Source organism: Neoarius graeffei, chromosome 4 (genome assembly GCF_027579695.1).
Source record: "Neoarius graeffei isolate fNeoGra1 chromosome 4, fNeoGra1.pri, whole genome shotgun sequence".
Classification (NCBI taxonomy): domain Eukaryota; kingdom Metazoa; phylum Chordata; class Actinopteri; order Siluriformes; family Ariidae; genus Neoarius; species Neoarius graeffei.
This window is the reverse complement of record NC_083572.1, coordinates 106,085,596-106,106,174: the sequence shown is the minus strand read 5'-3', so window position 1 is coordinate 106,106,174 and position 20,579 is coordinate 106,085,596. Positions and strand designations below refer to the sequence as shown.

Genomic DNA, 20,579 nt, shown 5'->3' with positions numbered 1-20,579 from the left:
GGGCTTTCGGTAATTTCTTTGAACTATTCTTTTTCTGTGGCACAATGTACAGTATACATCTTTAATAATAATAAAAAAACACTAGAATTTGGTGCACAAGTTTTAATTTTATTTGGGTTTTCTGAAATCAACACCGGGTCAAAATGATACATACAGGGTCAAAAATATACATACAGCACACCGAATATTTGGGTAAAATGTCTCTTCGCAAGATTCACCTTGACCAAACATTTTTTGTTTACCATGAACAAGCTTCTGGCAGAATTCTGGTTGGATATTGTATGACTTCATGGTAGAATTGGTAGAGTTCAATTAAATTTGTTTTTTTTCTTGGCATGGACTTGACCTATAAGCACAGTCCATATATTTTCAATAGGGTAGAAGTCAGGACTTGTTTTAAGCTTAATGTTCGCCTGCTTTATCCTCCACAACCAGCTCTGATGCGTATTTGGGTTCATTGTCCTGTTGTAACTCCCAAGTCGTGTTCAAGTTTCTGATGGTTTATGCTGAAGAATTCTGACGTAGTCCTCCTTCTTCATTATTCCATCCACTTTGTGCAATGAACCAGTTCCACTGGCAGTAAAACAGCCCCAGAGCATGATGATCCTACCACCACCAGCTGGTACAGTGTCCCTCTGTACATGGTGGTCATTGTGGGCAAATAACTCAATCTTTGTCTCATCTGACCATACAGCTATCCTCCAGAAGGCTTTTTCTTTGTCTGTGTAGTCAGCTTCAAACTTTAGTTAAGCTTGAAGGTGTCAGTTTTGGAGCAGGAGGTTATTTCTTGGACAGCAGAAATAACTGAACTGATCTGAACTGTAGACAGTGATCCATCAGCTTCCAGTTCATGGCAGGGCTGTGTCATGGTGGTTCCCAGGTTATTCCTGACCATCCAAACCAATTTCCTTTCAGCCGAGGGTGACAGTTGGGTTTTCTTGAAACAAAGTGACTACACTTCACAAGAACTTGGACACAATTGTTTGAACTGATCTTGGAATTTGCAGTTGTTTAGAAATGGCTCTAAGAGACATTCTGGAGTTGTGTATATCTGCGATCCTTTTTCTCAGATCTGCACTGAGCTCCTTGGACTTTCCCATTTTACTGTGTGTTGGTCAATCCAATGAGTGCTGTAAACAAACTCTTTTTATGAAGGCACAGAGAAGCTACCAGCTGTAGTCAATCATGATCAATAACAGGAAGTTAAGAGACCTCGGCCTTGGCAAGATAAGAGACATTTTGGAAGTTTCAGCACCTCTGAATTAATAATCTAAGTGAGTGTATGTAAATTTTTGGCCTTGTATGTATAATTTTGACCCTGTGTTGATTTCAGAAAACCCAAAGAAAATTAAAACTTGTGCACCAAATTCTAGTGTTTTTTTTTTTTTTTAAAGATGTATGCTGTATAATCATTCTGCCACAGAAAAAGAACAATTCAAAGAAATTACTGAAAGCCCAAATATCGCCATGGCATTCATATCCAAGATGACATTCATGTCACTGTATGTAAACTTCTGACCACAACTGTATATACATACTAGCAGAGCCAAGTGCTCTGTCAAAATTAGGTTTCATTTTTGGCAAACATGTCTTCACAAATGCCTTGAAGATGATTTTGTTCTTTTTCAGCACCATCAACAGTTGGAGTAAAAACACACAGAACAGTAATGCAATCAGCTGGGGCTGAATTCTTTTTAGTCCAGACTGTAGATTTGTGCAGATCATCAGTAACACCCATATCTGGTGGGGGTTTTTTAACTGAAACATAGAGTTTGCAACTACAGGGGCCAAATTATTTAAGCGTGCATCACTGAAATATTAACGTCATCACCAGTGATTTAAAAGGCACATGTGAAATACTATAGTAGTGCAATGAACATGAAGACTAACCACTTATGCAATCATCCATTTTTCAAAATGTCTTTAAAGGAGAAAATAGAAGTAACTAGACTAAGCACACTTTGTCCAATTAGAGTGCAAATAATACAAAAGGATAAACAATGGAAAAAGTTTTCAACAAAATGGTGTCATTAAAGCATTTCCGTTTGGCATACAGTGGTGCTTGAAAGTTTGTGAACCCTATAGAATTTTCTAAATTTCTGCATAAATATGACCTAAAACATCATCAGATTTTCACACAAGTCCTAAAAGTAGATAAAGAGAACCCAGTTAAACAAATGAGACAAAAATATTATACTTGGTCATTTATTTATTGAGGAAAATGATCCAATATTACATATCTGTGAGTGGCAAAAGTATGTGAACCTCTAGGATTAGCAGTTAATTTGAAGGTGAAATTAGAGTCAGGTGTTTTCAATCAGTGGGATGATAATCAGGTGTGAGTGGGCACCCTGTTTTATTTAAAGAACAGGGATCTATCAAATTCTGATCTTCACAACACGTGTTTGTGGAAGTGTATCATGGCACGAACAAAGGAGATTTCTGAGGACCTCGGAAAAAGCGTTGTTGATGCTCATCAGGCTGGAAAAGGTTACAAAACCATCTCTAAAGAGTTTGGACTCCACCAACCCACAGTCAGATAGATTGTGTACTGTGGCAGCGGGGGCGTGGTCAAGCGCCGGTCTGTGACAGGAGGACGGAGTCAGGGAAGGTAAGTGGCAGAATCACTACACCTGACATGAATTAACCTGTTTGTGTGTGTCTTCCCAGTGACCGCGCCCTACTTAAGGAGGGAGAGCGAGAGCAGAGGGGCTGACCTCCGAACTAGACGCTTCTTATGTTGATGTGTGTCTGTTCATTTGGAAGTTGTTAGACTGAAAAGTGTGGCAATAAAGCCCTTTTGGAAACCTGATCTCTGTCCTGCCGTCCTCTGTGCTCCACTCACCCTATTGAACTGCTACAGTAGTGCCGAAACCCGGGAAAAGTGGAGCACCAGCCGAGCAGCCCCATGGAGTCCTCCCCGTTTGCCGACCTGGTCCACGCCCTCGCCACGGCCCAGCAAAGCCAGCACCAGGCGCTCGTCACCCTCCGGAAGGAGCAAGAGCGACGCTTCGAGGCCCTGGTGCTGGCCCAACAAGAAGAACGGGAGGCGTTCCGGCACCTCCTCGTGTCGGCAGGGTCCACCAGCGCTCCTACCGCGGGCCCGTCTCCCCTCACCGTCACCAAGATGGGCCCGCAGGACGACCCCGAGGCATTCATCACGCTCTTTGAGCAAGTCGCCGAAGCCTCGGGATGGCCGATGGAGCGGCGCGCCTCCTCCCCCTGCTAACGGGAGAGGCACAGCTGGCCGCGCTACAGCTCCCCGCCGACCACCGGCTGGCCTACGCGGACCTCCGCCGGGCCGTCCTCCAGCACGTGGGGCGCACCCCAGAGCAGCAGCGCCAGCGCTTCCGTGCGTTGCGCTTGGAGGAAGTCGGCCAGCCATTCGCATATGGCCAGCAGCTCCGGGACGCCTGCTGGTGGTGGTTGAGGGCCGACAACCGTGACGCCGAGGGAATCATCGACCAGGTGGTGCTGGAACAGTTCATCGCTCGCCAGCAGGAACTGCGGAGTGGGTCCAGTGCCACCGCCCGGCGTCGCTGGATCAGGCAGTCAAGCTGGCGGAGGACCATTTGGCAGCTGTCCCGGCGGCAGGACAGCAGATGGCATCTTCTCTTCTCTCTCTCTCCCCATCCTCCTGTGTCCCGTCCTCACCCCATTCCCCCACCGCGGGAGCCGGCGCCACCCCAGCCGGCCCGCCGCACCTGCGGTGCCCTCCCTTTTCTCTCTTCTGTGTCTGTCTCTCCCCCAACTCAGGTGAGTGAGCCCCAGATCACTGGTGCAAAGGGAAAGCCCGGGCCGGTTTGCTGGCGCTGCAGGGAGCCGGGCCACCTTCAACAGCAGTGCACGGCGATGGAAGTGGGCGCGGTGGTTCGGATCCCCTACGCGCCAGAGGCCGCCCTCGATCAGGACGGAGAGTATCGCATACCGGTGAGTATCCAAGGGGATACATATCAGGCGTTGGTGGATTCTGGTTGTAACCAGACCTCAATTCACCAAAGCCTGGTGCAAAACGAGGTATTGGGGGGAGCACAGGGGGTGAAGGGGTTGTGTGTGTGCACGGGGATGTTCACAGCTACCCTTTGGTGTCGGTCCACATTTTGTTTCAGAGGGGAAAAATTTATAGTGAAGGCGGCGGTTAATCCTCGCCTTACCCACTCTTTAATTTTGGGGACTGATTGGCCGGGATTTCGGAGTTTAATGACATGCTTAGTAAAGAGTGGGTCCTGCCATTTGACGGGGAGGTCCCGGTGTCGCTTTGGCGGGAGCAGCTGTCACAGAGCTGTCCAAGTCATCTCCGCATCAGAGTGAGGAGCCGCCGGCTCCTCCTCTCTCTATTGGGGAATCCCTCGCGGATTTCCCATTAGAACAATCGCGAGACGAGACTCTGCGGCATGCGTTTGACCAAGTGAGAGTAATCGATGGTCAAACGCTCCCGCCGAATGCCACCCCGTCCTTCCCCTACTTCGCGATTATGAAGGATAGATTATACCGAGTGATGCAGGACACTCAAACTAAAGAGCGAGTCACGCAGCTTTTGATTCCAAAGAGCCGCCGGGAATTGGTATTCCAGGCGGCTCACTTTAATCCCATGGCTGGACACTTAGGGCAGGATAAGACACTAGCCCGAATAATGGCCCGATTCTATTGGCCGGGGATTCGCGGCGATGTTCGTAGGTGGTGTACGGCGTGCCGCGAATGCAAGTTAGTAAATCCAGCGGCCATTCCAAAAGCGCCTTTGCGCCCTCTTCCATTGATCGAGACCCCGTTTGAGAGAATTGGGATGGATCTCGTCAGGCCATTAGATCGGTCAGCACGAGGGTACCGCTTTATATTAGTTCTGGTGGACTATGCAACACGATACCCAGAAGCAGTGCCTCTGCGCAATATCTCAGCACGCAGTATTGCAGAGGCACTCTTCCGCGCTATCTCCCGAGTCGGAATCCCGAAAGAGATTCTGACTGATCAAGGCACTACATTTATGTCCCGGACACTGCGCGAACTGTATGGGTTATTGGGGATTAAGTCGATCCGCACCAGTGTGCATCACCCACAAATGGACGGTTTAGTGGAACAGTTCAATCGCACCCTCAAAAATATCATTAAAAAATTCGTAAGTGAGGACACACGTAATTGGGATAAGTGGCTCGAGCCCTTGTTGTTCTCAGTGCGAGAGGTTCCCCAAGCCTCCACGGGGTTCTCCCCGTTCGAATTATTATATGGGCGTAAGCTGCACGGCATCCTAGACGTGCTGTGGGAAAATTGGGAGGAGGGACCTTCACAAAGCAAGAACGAAATTCAGTACGTTATGGACCTGCGCGCAAAACTCCACATGCTCACCCACCTAACTCAGGAGAATTTGCGGCAGGCCCAGGAACGGCAAGCCCGCCTGTACAACAAGGGTACGCACCTTAGGGAGTTCACCCAGGGAGATAAGGTACTCATACTGTTGCCCACATCGAGCTCCAAATTGATCGCCAAGTGGCAAGGTCCCTTTGAGGTCACACGGCGAGTCGGGGACGTCGACTACGAGGTGAGGCGAATGGACAGGGGTGGGGCGCTACAAATTTACCACCTCAATCTGCTTAAACTCTGGAACGAGGAGGTCCCCGTGGCGTTGGTGTTGGTAGTTCCGGAGAAGGCGGAGCTGGGGCCGGAGGTTCAAAAAGGGGCATTGGCATCCCGTACCTCTCTGGTCCCCTGTGGAGACCACCTCTCCCCGACCCAACTCATGGAGGTCGCCAGTTGCAGACCGAGTTTTCAGATATGTTCTCACCCCTGCCCGGTCGCACTAACCTCACAGAGCACCACATAGAGATGCCTCCGGGGGTGGTAGTGCGTAGCCGCCCTTACAGGCTACCCGAACACACAAAAAAAAAAAAGGGTGGTTCAGGAAGAACTTGAGACCTTGCTCGAAATGGGCATCATCGAGGAGTCCCACAGTGACTGGAGCAGCCCAGTGGTCTTGGTACCCAAGGCCGACAGGTCGGTCCGGTTCTGTGTGGACTATAGAAAAGTCAACGCGGTGTCTAAATTTGACACGTACCCAATGCCTCGTATTGATGAGTTGCTCGATCGACTCGGCACGGCTCGCTTTTATTCGACACTGGATTTGACGAAGGGATGTTGGCAGATCCCCTTGACTCCACTATCCCGAGAAAAAAAACGGCCTTTTCCACACCGTTTGGTTTACACCAATTCGTCACACTTCCGTTTGGGCTGTCTGGGGCGCCCGCTATGTTTCAGCAGCTGATGGACAGGGTCCTCCGCCCCCACGCCACCAATGCGGCCGCCTATCTCGACAACATCATCGTATATAGTAATGACTGGGCAAGGCACCTTGAACACTTAAGGGCCGTCCTTAGGTCACTGAGGCGAGCGGGTCTCACAGCCAACCCGAAGAAGTGTGCAATTGGGCGGGTGGAAGTACGGTATCTGGGCTTCCACTTGGGCAACGGGCAGGTGCGTCCCCAAATTAATAAGACTGCAGCAATTGCGGCCTGCCCGAGGCCCAAGACCAAAAAGGGGGTGAGACAGTTCCTGGGGCTGGCTGGCTATTATCGTAGGTTTATACCTAATTATTCGGACGTCACCAGCCCGCTGACTGATCTCACTAAAAAGTGGGCACCAGATCCGGTCCAGTGGACGGAGCAATGCCAGTGGGCTTTTTCTGAGGTAAAGGCTGCACTGTGTGGGGAGCCACTTCTACACTCCCCTGACTGTTCTCTCCCCTTTATGTTGCAGACCAATGCGTCGGACAGACGGCTGGGGGCGGTTTTGTCCCAGGAGGTGGAGGACCACCCCGTCCTGTACATCAGCAGGAAGCTGTCGGTGCATGAGGGGCGCTACAGCACAATAGAAAAAGAGTGTCTGGCCATCAAGTGGGCGGTCCTCGCCCTCCATTACTACCTACTGGGGTGCCCTTTCACCCTCTGTTCGGACCACGCGCCCCTCCAGTGGCTCCACCGCATGAAGGATGCCAATGCACGGATCACCCGTTGGTATCTGGCACTCCAACCCTTTAATTTCAAGGTGGTCCATAGGCCGGGGGCGCAGATGGTCATGGCGGACTTCCTCTCCCGTCAAGGGGGGGGAGGGGGAGTCGGCTGCAGGCCGGGCAGCAGCCCGGCCTGAGTCGGGCGGTGGGGGTATGTGGCAGCGGGGGCGTGGTCAAGCGCTGGTCTGTGACAGGAGGGCGGAGTTAGGGAAGGTAAGTGGCAGAATCACTACACCTGACATGAATTAACCTGTTTGTGTGTGTCTTCCCAGTGACCACGCCCTACTTAAAGAGGGAGAGCGAGAGCAGAGGGGCTGACCTCCGAACTAGACGCTTCTTATGTTGATGTGTGTCTGTTCATTTGGAAGTTGTTAGACTGAAAAGTGTGGCAATAAAGCCCTTTTGGAAACCTGATCTCTGTCCTGCCATCCTCTGTGCTCCACTCACCCTATCGAACTGCTACATGTACAAATCGAGGAAATTCAAGACCATTGTTACCCTCCCCAGGAGTGGTTAACCAACAAAGATCACTCCAAGAGCAAGGCGTGCAATAGTCGGCGAGGTCACAAAGGACCCCAGCGTAACTTCTAAGCAACTGAAGGCCTCTCTCACACTAGCTAATGTTAATGTTCATGAGTCCACCATCAGGAGAACACTGAACAACAATGGTGTGCATGGCAGGGTTACAAGGAGAAAGCCACTGCTCTCCAAAAAGAACATTGCTGCTCATCTGCAGTTTGCTAAAGATCATATGGACAAGCCAGAAGGCTATTGGAAAAATGTTTTGTGGACGGATGAGACCAAAATAGAACATTCTGGTTTAAATAAGAAGCATTATGTTTAGAGAAAGGAAAACACTACATTCCAGCATGAGAACCTTATCCCATCTGTGAAACATGGTGGTGGTAGTATCATGGTTTGGGCCTGTTTTGCTGCATCTGGGCCAGGACAGCTTGTCATCATTGATGGAACAATGAATTCTGAATTATACCAGGGAATTCCAAAGGAAAATGTCAGGACATCTGTCCATGAACTGAATCTCAAGAGAAGGTGGGTCATGCAGCAAGACAACGACCCTAAGCACACAAGTAATTCTACCAAAGAATGGTTAAAGAAGAATCAAGTTAATGTTTTGGAATGACCAAGTCAAAGTCCTGACCTTAATCCAATTGAAATGTTGTGGAAGGACCTGAAGTGAGCAGTTCATGTGAGGAAACCCACCAACATCCCAGAGTTGAAGCTGTTCTGTACGGAGGAATGGGCTAAAATTCCTCCAAGCCGGTGTGCAGGACTGATCAACAGTCACCGGAAACGTTTAGTTGCAGTTATTGCTGCACAAAGGGGTCACACCAGATACTGAAAGCAAAGGTTCACATACTTTTGCCACTCACAGATATGTAATATTGATCACTTTCCTCAATAAATAAATGACCAAGTATAATTTTTTTTGTCTCATTTATTTAACTGGGTTCTCTTTATCTACTTTTAGGACTTGTGTGAAAATCTGATGATGTTTTAGGTCATATTTATGCAGAAATATAGAAAATTTTAAAGGGTTCACAAGCTCTCAAGCACCACTGTATTTGCCATTCAGGCATGATTTTAAGATTTCTGAAACACAAATGCAGCTTTGCCATATATTATATATCCATCTATCCTGCACAATACCCCACTTGCGTTTCAGATATCAATACCCATCTGATATTTTTTCCTTCATAAACTCCCAAGCTTTAAAGGCCAAATAAGATGACAATTACCCTACCTGTTTGTCTTATTTCAAACAAACAAATAGTTGTTTTCAACCACATAAGAGCCAATTTTCTGACTGTTTACGATAGTAAATGACTTTAGTTAGCCCATTACTTTCGCATATTTTACATGCTATCGCTGCTCGGTCGATGATCAGAAATGTTCGTAAGCACCCGACAGGTGACATCACTCACAGTACACACGGCCATATTTGAGAGAAGAGAGAACAGGGAGGATCATTTGCGTCCGTATTTTTTTTTAAGAATATTTGAGGTAATGGTTGGTTCCAGGCATTGTGTGGGAGTGTAGCGTAGAACATCCCAGCCAGGTTAAAGTTAAATAAGGGTTGTTTTACAAGGCAAGGCAAGTTTATTTATGTAGCACATTTCATACACAGTGGCAGTTCAATGTGCTTTACAGAAGTAAAAGCAAAACAGTAAACAATAAAAAATAAAATTACATAAAATAAATGGGGAAGGGGGCGTCATGGCTCAGGTGGATAAGGCGCCATACCATAAATCCGGGGACCCGGGTTCGATTCCGGCCCAAGGTCATTTCCCGATCCCTCCCCGTCTCTCTCTCCCGCTCATTTCCTGTCTCTACACTGTCCTATCCAATAATAAAGATGAAAAAAGCCCAAAAAAAATCTTTAAAAAAATAAATAAATGGGGAAGAAGAGAGAAAAAAATAAGAATTAAACAATAGTAGAAATAAAATAATAAAATGAAGTAAAAGTTCAGTAAAAAAACAGCAGAATAAAATAGAATAAAAGTTAAGTAAAGTTTAAAACATGCAGAGACTGTAAAAGTTAAAGTTTAAAATGTAAAGATGACAATATTAATCAGTTAGCAGAAAGCATCTGAGAACAGCTTGGTCTTTAATCTAGATTTGAAGCTGCCAACAGCAGGAGCATTTCTGATGTCCTCTGGCAGTTGGTTCCATAGCTGTACTGCATAGTAGCTAAAAGCTGCTTCACCACACTTTGTTTTAACAACAGGTTTTACCAGTAACTTTTGCTGCTGCGATCTGGTAGATCTGATTGGGTTAGGCCGCTGTAACATATCAGAGGGGTAATTGGGCCCTGTACCATTTAGAGATTTGTACACCAGCAACAATGCTTTAAAGTCAATTCTGTAGCTTACTGGAAGCCAGTGAAGGGACCTTAGAATTGGAGTAATGTGCTCTGTTCTTTTTGTTCGTGTGAGAACCCTCGCCGCTGCATTTTGAACCAGCTGAAGTCGTTTGACGTTTTTTTTTTTGGCAGGCCTGTGAAAAGGCCATTGCAGTAATCAACCCTACTAGAGATGAAGGCATGTATTAGTTTTTCCAGATCATTTTTTGACATAAGTCCTCTTAGTTTGGAAATGTTTTTTAGGTGATAAAATGCCGATTTAGTGATTGCTTTCATGTGACTGTCAAAGTTTAGCTCGCTATCAATGAAAACACCAAGATTTTTAATCATATCTTTTGTTTTAATCCCCTTTGTGTCAAGAATAGTGGTAATCCTGAGTCTTTCATTTTTCCCCAAATAGAATTACTTCTGTTTTATCTGTGTTCAGCAGAAGAAAATTTTGTGACATCCAGTTGTTGATTTGGTCGATACACTGGTAGAGACATTCAAGGGGGGGCATAATCATTAGGTGATACAGCAAAATAAATTTGGGTGTCATCTGCATAGCAGTGATAACAAAATTGAGTTGTTCTTGATAATTTGTCCAAGTGGGAGTATATAAAAGGTTGAATAGTAATGGTCCAAGGATCGACCCCTGGGGGACACCACAGGTCAAGGACATTGATGTTGAGGAACAATTTCCCATGGTAACAAAGAAGCTTCTAAGTATGATTTTAACCAATTGATAACTTTACCAGTCAACCCAACCCAGTGTTCAAGTCGATATAGCAGTATGTTGTGATCAACAGTATCAAAAGCTGCACTGAGGTCCAGAAACACCAGGACCGATGTTTTGCCTGCATCAGTATTAAGACGTATGTCATTTATAACTTTAATCAGCGCTGTTTCAGTGCTATGATTGGCACGAAATCCTGACTGAAAGTTATCAAAACAGCTGTTTGATATCAAGAAGGCAGTTAATTGATTGAAGACAATTTTTTCAAGGATTTTCCCGATGAATGGTAGATTTGATATTGGCCTGTAGTTGTTTAATACTGAAGCATCCAGATTATTCTTTTTAAGTAGGGGCTTTACAACGGCTTTTTTTCAGGGACACAGGAACAATGCCAGTCTCTAGGGATGTATTTCTGATCTGAAGCACATCTGTAATTATGAGGTGAAGAACAGAATTAAAAAAGTTGGTGGGCAGAATGTCCAATTCAGATGTTGAGGAACTGAGATTTTGTACAGTTTTTTTCAAGAGTCTCGTAATCAATCAAACAAAATTCTGACATTGTGTTGAAATTGTCTGTCTGTGTCACTGGTGATTGCAGCTTTTCAATTATTTGCAACTGAGATATATTATGAGCAATATTCTGCCGTATTTTATCAATTTTACCTTTGAAGAAGGATGCAAACTCATTGCATTTATTAACTGAGAGAAGTTCAGGTACTAATTGTGGTGGGGGATTAGTTAGCTTCTCTACTGTTGAAAATAGCACACGGGCATTGTTCATATTCCTGTTGATGATGTTGGAGAAGAAAGACTGTCTTGCTTTACGAATTTCATAATTATATTTACAAAGCATCTCTTTATGGATTTGATAATGGATGTGAAGTTTAGATTTGCGCCATTTTCTTTCAGTCTTTCTACATTCTCGCTTTAGCAGTTTAACAGCCGGGTACTGCTTCCATGGTGCTTTCTGCTTGTCATTGACTCTTTTGATTTGGAATGGAGCAATATCATCCATAATTTGGGTCATATTTCCAGTAAATCTCCAGTAAATCATCTACAGAGTCTGACATTTTGGTTGAGATCCGAGAGAGAGCTTGCTCAAAGAGAACATGTGTTGTCATTTATGACTCTCCTACCCATAGTTGTTGAGCTGTTCTGAATGTGAGGAGACATAGAAACATCAGAGAAAACACAGAAATGATCAGATAAGGCCAGGTCAACAGCAGTAGTAGAAACAGTAAGACCCTTTGTGATGACGAGGTCAAGGGTATGACCACGAGAGTGGGTCGGCCCCTGTACATGTTGTACTAGGTTGAAGTTGTCAATAAGTGCAAGTAGTTCTCTGGCATAAGTGTTTTCAGGATTATCTACATGCAAGTTAAAATCCCCAGATATAATAAGACAGTCAAACTCTAAGCAAATGACTGACAACAGTTCACCAAACTCTTCCAGAAAAACTTTGGCTGAATGTCTCAGAAGCCTGTAAATAGTTAATAACAATATGTTAGGAGAGCATGTAACAAGTGCACATAAGTGTTCAAAGGATGTAAAATCACCAAGTGAGGATTGTTTACATTGAAAAGAGGCTTTGAATATATTTGCGATCCCTCCACCTTTCCCTTGTCGGGTAGCACTCATGAAATTAAAATTTGGGGGAGCTGCTTCAATAAGGGTGGTAGCACTATTTGCTTGATCCAGCCATGTTTCAGTTAGAAGCAAAAAATCAAGATTGTGTTTGCAAATAAGATCATTAATTAAAAATGACTTGTTTGAAAGTGATCTAACGTTCAGAAGAGCTAGCTTTACAGAAAGTCTAACATCCGCTTGGGCACTCTGATGTTGTTTTGAAACAGGAAGGAGACTAGACTGGTTTACCCCCTGGGTTAAATATGCTCTATGTTTTCTATTTCTTATCAACACAGGAATAGAGAATGGCATAGGCATACTGGGTCCCAGCTTGTTTTCAAAACTACACCCAATGCAGGGACCCACAGCACATCATACAAGACTCTCTGTATGTTCCATGAGGTTGGGAGGGGGAAGGATTGGAGATGTCATGTATTTTTTAGATGGTGAAAAAGATTGGTAGCCAGCTGAAAGTCCTGGGCGAACACAATTCAGTCTGTTGGTTGATTTTTGATGAACTGGGTAGGGGAGAGCGGGGTAAGATGAGCCAGGGGGTAAGATGAGCCACCCCCTGTTTCTAAGAAACAGTAAACAAATGTGACCATGTGACCACATTCAAAGGGGGCCGGGACCATTTACTTACACTTGTGGAGAGGAGCACCACATGTCAAACTAAGTGAGGGACATATTTATAAAAATGTGTTTTTGTGCTTTCTAAGTCAATTCCATGTTTGTCCACAGTGAAGATGATTTAGAGAAGACAAAAGTAGAATAATATTTAGACACATTAGGGTTAAGTTAGTGGCTTTCTAAGCTATGATATGAATGCTAATAAAAATAATTTTGATTAGCCTAATCCCCTTTATTAGCATTTTTCTACAAAATGGTGGCCATGGGGTATGATGAGCCATTAGATGTGGGGCAAGTTGAGCCACTGGCTCAACTTACCCCATTGGTGGCTGAGCTTACCCAATATGGATGACACTTAAGTTTTCACATTTACTGGTCATATATGACAACAACATATATATGACATCAGATGAGGAAGACCAGTTGTTAGATGTGGGGGATTATGTTGTGGCAAAATTCACGGGGAAGAAGAAAGTGCATTTCTTCATTGGCCAGATAATCAAATTGGATGTCTTCGAAATAGAGGCAAGATTTCTCAAAAGAAGCCGGTCATGCCATGGCTCTGCAAGAAAGCCAACCTTTGTCTTCAAAGAGAAAGATGAGGCTGTCCTGTCAAGACAGGATATTGTGAAAAAAATTGCCCCGCCCCTTTACTGTTGGGGGGACAGCATGGAGGGAGAGGCAAATGGTGCTCCCTTGCAATTTGAACGCTTGGAACATTGAATAATGATGAAATGATTGAATGATTGATGGAATGATTGCTGCATGTTTTAGCAATGTTTTAACCTACTGAAAGAAATAAGATTTTTTTGGCACTGTTCTACTGTTTTAGTAATTTCTATAATATAGTATATCTCTCATTCCCTCTCTAACCATCCCTCTTTCTATCTATCTACGCATATCTCTCTCTCTATCCATCTATCTATCCCTCCCTATCTATCCCTATCTATCCCTCATTCTATCACCTCTCTCTTCATCTCCCCTTCTCTATGCAACGGCCCTATCCCCCACTTGATTGACTTGACTTGATTCATTGATTGCATTTCTAATAATAAAAGTTGTTTACTTTGTTAACCTAACATGTTTTGTGTTGGCTCAATTTACCCCACACAGTGGCTCATCTTACCCCATGCATGGGGTAAGTTGAGCCACTTGACTTTTTTTTTCAAGAGGTAATATAACCATAAGAGCTTATCAATTATGTTTTGCTCAGATAGTAACAGTACACTTTGAAATTTGGTATGGTGTGTAGACTGGAAGCAAAAATGGCTTTAACATGTAGTTATGATGAAAAATGTAAAAAGTGGCTCATCTTACCCCACTATCCCCTACACTGTAGGGCTGGGTATCACCAGATACCTCACGATACGATACTATGGCAATATTTTGCCCACGATAACGATAATATCACGGTACAGCGATTCTGCGATAATCGATATATTGCAAGAAATTTCAACCACATCACGATATCTGTCACTGAAGAAAATCAGAATTTATTGACCACTGTAAAATTACATTTCACATACATAACTACACACTCTTGCCAGACATATATTTGTCTCTATTCCACTGCTGGCAAAACCAAGAGTTGCTTCACTACAACATACAGAAAATTCCCATTTCTGTGCTCGTATTCTCAACTTTTCTGTAAGCATGGACACATCAGTGCTGCTTAACAAGCAGAATCAAATTGTTTTATGAAAACTTAAAACTTGCACTGCAGACTGCACATACATTTCAGTGCTAACACTAATAATTTGTTCTTTGTAAACTTGAGAACATATACCGGAGAACATTTAACTTCTGCTTATTTTGCAGGAACAACACACTGTCTGAAACACATTGAAAAGTGCAGTGTGCATCTTAGTCTCCTACTGCGCATGCGAGAAGCCTACTGCGCATGCGCAGAACACATGAATTAGCGAGTTCTCATACAGACCGGTTTATTATTCAAAACAAGGCATTACAAATTATTTGACTCGGCCAAAGACTCGACCAATACGCACAAAACATAAAAATCGGCAAATGCGTGAAATACTCACCGATTTTCTATCAGCCCAGCTGATCGGTAGGACAAAACTACTGTTGAATTTTCCTACCCTCCTGGATTTCGCGCATGCGCAGTAGGCTTGGTAGGACAAATCCAAGAGGTAGGATAACTTTACAGAACACCGGCTCACTGTTTTTTTTCTCCTTTCCTTTGGAATCCAAAGTGCCTCCAAACATCTGCCTTAAAGTTCGGCGGCGTCTCTAGGTTTATGTTAACAGCCATGCTTGCTTGTTTTTTTTCCCCTCACTGCAACTGCCGGGGAAAAAAGAGAAGACGAAGAGTGCCTTGCAGTGAGGAAGCGGCACAGCGACACCTCGCAGAGGGGAGGTGCGGAAGTCGTACTGGATTTACAACCTGTCTGAAACATGATTTATTATTTGAAAAAATATCGATATTCAAATTTTGAGTATCGATATTGAATCAGAAGACAAAGTATCGCGATATATCACCGTATCGATATTTTTGCACACCCCTAGTACACTGCTTGTCGCAAATGATTTGGGCTGGAAAAAGAGAGTGCAGCCATTGGCAGCAGTCTCTGCATACTTTTAGGGAAATCCATGCAGGGGGGAGACGGAGATGGTACAACAAAGTCAGAAGAGCGAGACTGAGATTGGGACTTTGGTGAGGTCTTTGTGAGGGTCTCCATGACCGTCTCTGTGGTGACGGTCTCCCTGACAGTCTCTGTGATACTTGCATGGGGTCGAGTTGTGGATGATGCAGCCTTGGCATGATTGTCTTTGGTCAATCAGGGTACGCAAGCTAAAAATCACATTTAACACTTATTATCTTCAATATCAAAAGGCTTGACTAAATAAACTTGGTTGTTTATTGTAGCCCTGTGATAGCTCTATTTACCATGCAAAAAGAAATTTGGTGATTACGTTATTTTTGGTGAATGTATGGCAATATGTCATATTTAGCAAAATTACTCGTGTCATTTAGAAAAAGTGCTTTTTTTTTTTTAACCACAGGTAGCTTCAAAAGGGATGCACTTGAATCATTCTTTATACCATAAAACAAATATTTGGTTCCATATCATTGGAAACATAGTTAAGTTTTAATGTTGAATGCCAGTAAGTTTTCAGACCATTTTGATCAAATTAGTATGTATCCAAAAAAATGTCCTCTCCAAGACAGCTAATTTTTCAATATAAAATAACATATCTAAAATGATCATTTTCATCCTACAATGTGGTCAAGATATTGGGACATAAATATTAGAGACAACTAACACAAAGCTTACAGCCTTATATTTAAAAGCACTACGGAAGTAGTGGATTCTGAATTGCCCAAAAAAAAAAAGTCCTCTCCGAGAATCATTTCATTTGTTTCTCCCAGCCCTGCTTAAAGCTACACTTAATCTTGTTAGAATACAAACTATTACACATGCCTATCTGTTCTTTAACTTGTCCTTCACTTAAAAACTGGTACAAGAACCAGCTTGAATCAATTTGAATTTTGGACCCCTGTGACACAAACTTTGTACCCTGATTGTAAAACAACCCAAAACTTAAGTTTTTTTTCTTTTATGTTCATTAATCCAGGGGTGTCACCACTTCCTACCACTATGCTCTCAACTCATTCATAAAAAAAACTCCCTCATCAAGACGTCACCAGGCTAGCCTACTGTAATTATCGTGGTCGACAGTCCAACCCCCGCGGCAACACAACAAGAGGGTAAACAAACACTATCCTATCCTCAGTGTTTGTTTACCCTCTTTCTGCATTGCTGCAGGGGTTGGACTGTCGACCACGGTAATTACAGTAGGCTAGCCTGGTGACGTCTTGATAAAGTTTTTTATGAATGCGTCGAGAGCTTAGTGGTAGGAAGTAGTGGCACCCCTGGATTAACAAATATAAAAGAAAAAAAAAAAAACTTAAATAACTTAACCTGGCTGGGATAGTCTGTGCTACACTCCCACACAACACCTGGATCCAACCATTACCTCAAATAATCTTAAATACGGATGCAAACGATCCTCACTGTTCTCTTCACCCCCCCAAATTCCCTGTTTCTTGCATTTTGCACTGCCAGTACTGAGAGCTGCTAAACTGTTTTGTTGTTTCTAAAACAATGACAAAGTTCTATATCTATCTAAATATGGCCATGTACTGTAAGTGACATCACACTTTACGGAAACCATTCGGAAAGCAGCTCGGGTGTTTCCGGCAATATTTCCGCCTTTTTCCGTACAAGTGTGATATAACGCATAATTTCAGCCTTGTTTTACAGGTAAAGAGTTCAGGTTTGTTCGTAAGTCAGGGTTGCATCTCATTAATACACTATTTCAGATGTATGGAGCACTTGCATGTGACGTCACAGCCGATCCAGATTGTGACAGACGCCATCTTGTCGGTCAAACGCCATATTCCGCCTTCTACTTCTACTTCTGCTTTTACTTCTACCTTTTCTTCTGGAAAACCCTACTATGGACCCTTTTCACGTCACGTCACGACAAACGCGGCCGCCATTTTGGACATGTACTACCAGTGGTTTACCACAGCCAGCATTGAGGAACGGCAGCAAAGAAAGTGTTTATTTTCAGCAAGACTTCCATCATGCCACTATATTGTTGTGCACCTGGATGTAGTAACCATCAACAAACAAGGCAAGGGTTATCATTTTATCGGATCCCGGTAGATGCTGACCGACGGAGAAGATGGATAGCGGCATACCAGCGCTTGTGCAGTGACCACTTTGTTGGAGGTAAGACGAATAAAATTAGCCAGAAAAGGCATTACATTGCTGTTAACATTCTGTGGCGGCGAGTGTGTAACCAAATAGGCTAAAATAACCCATTGTAACCTCTTTGTTCTTCTGTAGTAGCTATTAGCTAACGACATTAGCTAGCGTCGTGTTATTTGCTGTTGGTAGACTGTAGGACAGATCAGAGGCAGTGTCCTACAAACAGGGGGAGCAAGCCGGAGCGCGCTCCGGAACCTCGGGCGTTGGCTCCGGCAGCTATTTACACTGGATCCGGTGATCCGACACCTCTTTTGACTATGTAACAAAAAAACCCAAACAAACAAATAATTAAATAAAAAAATGCAAGTTTATTTAGTGTTAATGTCTGATTTTGATATCTGTCTTGTTGGTGATTTCTCTCATGAAACGACATCCACAAAATATCTGCAGATGAACTTAATTTGCAGTGTTATTACAAAACATGCCCAGAAGCGCAGCGCCGCGCCCCCTCCCCCCTTCTTTTTTTCCGCACCGGAGCCGCTCATCCTCTGCGCTCCGGGACCTCCCACTTTACAAATTAAGCACTGCCTACAAATAAGTGCTCAAAACAAGAGGAACATGTATTTGTCTCTTAAATCCAGGCCGTTCCCTGTAATCTGTAACAACGGTTGGAGAAAGTAATGGCAAATAGTGAGTGCACAAACCATAGAAGGGAAACTGTACACAGCGCCAGGGCAGTGTGATGGTATGTCTACTTTTAGATTGTGTTAGCTTATCAATGAACACACTCGTCACTCGACGAGTTTCACGTCTTTACGACGGATACTTAAATGTGTGTTAGGTATTATTGTTGCAGTCTTTGTGGCTTCGTGTACTTCCGTACGTCTGTAAACAATCCAGGCGGAAGCAGATAAACGTCGCTCTCTAAGCCTGCTAACCTCAATTTTTGAAAATACCTCTCCCTCTGCTCGCCCTGTAAATGCCCTACGTCACTGGATAGCGAAGGGGTTTTCTGCATCTCGCTCCTTTTGTCGCCTTCCTCGCATTCAAACCAATTCGAGCCGAAGTCCGCTACATGTCCAAAATGGTGGACGCGTTTACGAAGGTCACGTGACTGAAAAGGGTCTATATGCAATTCTACTACAACAGCTGCGGCTACAAGCTCTCCCTACCTGTGCACGTTTTTTATGTTTTTTGTGTATTTTTTTGCGTGTTGTTCGTCTGTACCGGACTTCAATATCCACTACAACCGTATGGACTTACTGGACATTGGTTTCCAGCAGAAAATGACGGTTTGTAGCGATTTCCATCGCATGCACAACATTCCGGATGAGATAGCGAGACCAGCGGGGTCTCCGTGGATTGTTATCGGAAGCAAAGCGAAGGAGGCGGCGCCGGGAGCGGAAGCAAAAGCGAGGCTGCAGAGCCGGCCTGTTGACTAAGCTCAGAAAACAGCCACTCAAACCTCCACTGCTAAGCCTCTACCTCTCCAACGCCAGATCCATGTAAACAAGACGGACAATTTGGAATTACAGCTGGAATTACCTTATTCTATTCTATAATCGGCTGGTCAGTGCTATACTCAATACTTAAGTGACTTACCCATCCAATGAGGATTCTTGTTTACAAGATGCCACATCTGAGTCGCTGACAAATCCTGAATTTCTGTAAAGATAACTGTCCAGAGATTTATAAGCACGCAGTGCTTCACCACTGAACAGCGAGGGAAAGTTAATGAGGTAATTATACACGTCCGGGTATTCCACTGGCAGTTCAAAATCCGGTCGTGAAAACTCCGTCCGGTAAGCCATAAGGGTCACTAATCTGTAGATCGTTCATTTTAGACATATATCTAGTTATCTGTTCATTAGAAAAATGAGCCGTGTAGTCCGTCGGTTGAAATTGATCCATTCTGTACACGAGTGCAGCAGTATTCAGCTGTGTTTTTGACCGACAAGATGGCAGTTGTGTACTTTCTGGTCACGTGACTGCAAGATCTCTATAGTGGGGGGGAACACATTGTCATCTTAGTGGACTTTTAAAATTATATTTTTAACACAAGAACTCAAACAACACAGGAAGAAATGCATAGCTAAAAATATTTATACAATAGAATAAAATCATTCTTAACAACAAATCCAGTCAAGTCTCTTTACATGAAAACATTAAATTAAATGAATGAGATAAAATTAGTTCTTTATCCGATCCACAATTTTTTGCTGGTATTTCTCCAATATACTGATACCTACCTTACCGTTCAAAAGTTTGGGGTCACCCAGACAATTTTGTGTTTTCCATGAAAAGTCACACTTTTATTTACCACCACAAGTTGTAAAATGAATAGAAAATATAGTCAAGACATTTTTCTGGCCATTTTGAGCATTTAATCGACCCCACAAATGTGATGCTCCAGAAACTCGGGCCAAGTTTACATTAGACCGTATCTGTCTCGTTTTCTTCGCGGATGCACTGTCCGTTTACATTAAACCGCCTGCAAACGCCGGGAAACGGGAATCCGCCAGCGTCCACGTATTCAATCCAGATCGCGTCAGCTCCGGTGCTGTGTAAACATTCAGAATACGCGGATACGCTGTGCTGAGCTCTAGCTGGCGTCTCATTGGACAACGTCACTGTGACATCCACCTTCCTGATTCGCTGGCGTTGGTCATGTGACGCGACTGCTGAAAAACGGCGCGGACTTCCGCCTTGTATCACCTTTCATTAAAGAGTATAAAAGTATGAAAACACTGCAAATACTGATGCAAATACTGCCCATTGTGTAGTTATGATTGTCTTTAGGCTTGCCATCCTTCCACTTGCAAGTGCTAAGTGATATGCGCTGGGATCACACACACAGCGGCTCAGTCCCGAATCACAGCTTGTTCACTTCACTCGCGCGCTCTGTGAGCTGCGCAGGGCCGGAGTGCGCACCCTCCAGAGGGCACTCGCTGTTCAGGGCGGAGTGATTTGGAGCGCAGGATGCCTGCGGAG

The 20,579-nt window shown here is 44.2% G+C and overlaps 1 protein-coding gene across 2 annotated transcripts in view; it reads right to left on the bottom strand.

Moving 5' to 3' along the window:
- faah (fatty acid amide hydrolase) overlaps positions 1-20,579 on the bottom strand; it is a 98,925-nt gene that overhangs the window by 8,310 nt on the left and 70,036 nt on the right. The window lies entirely within an intron of this gene.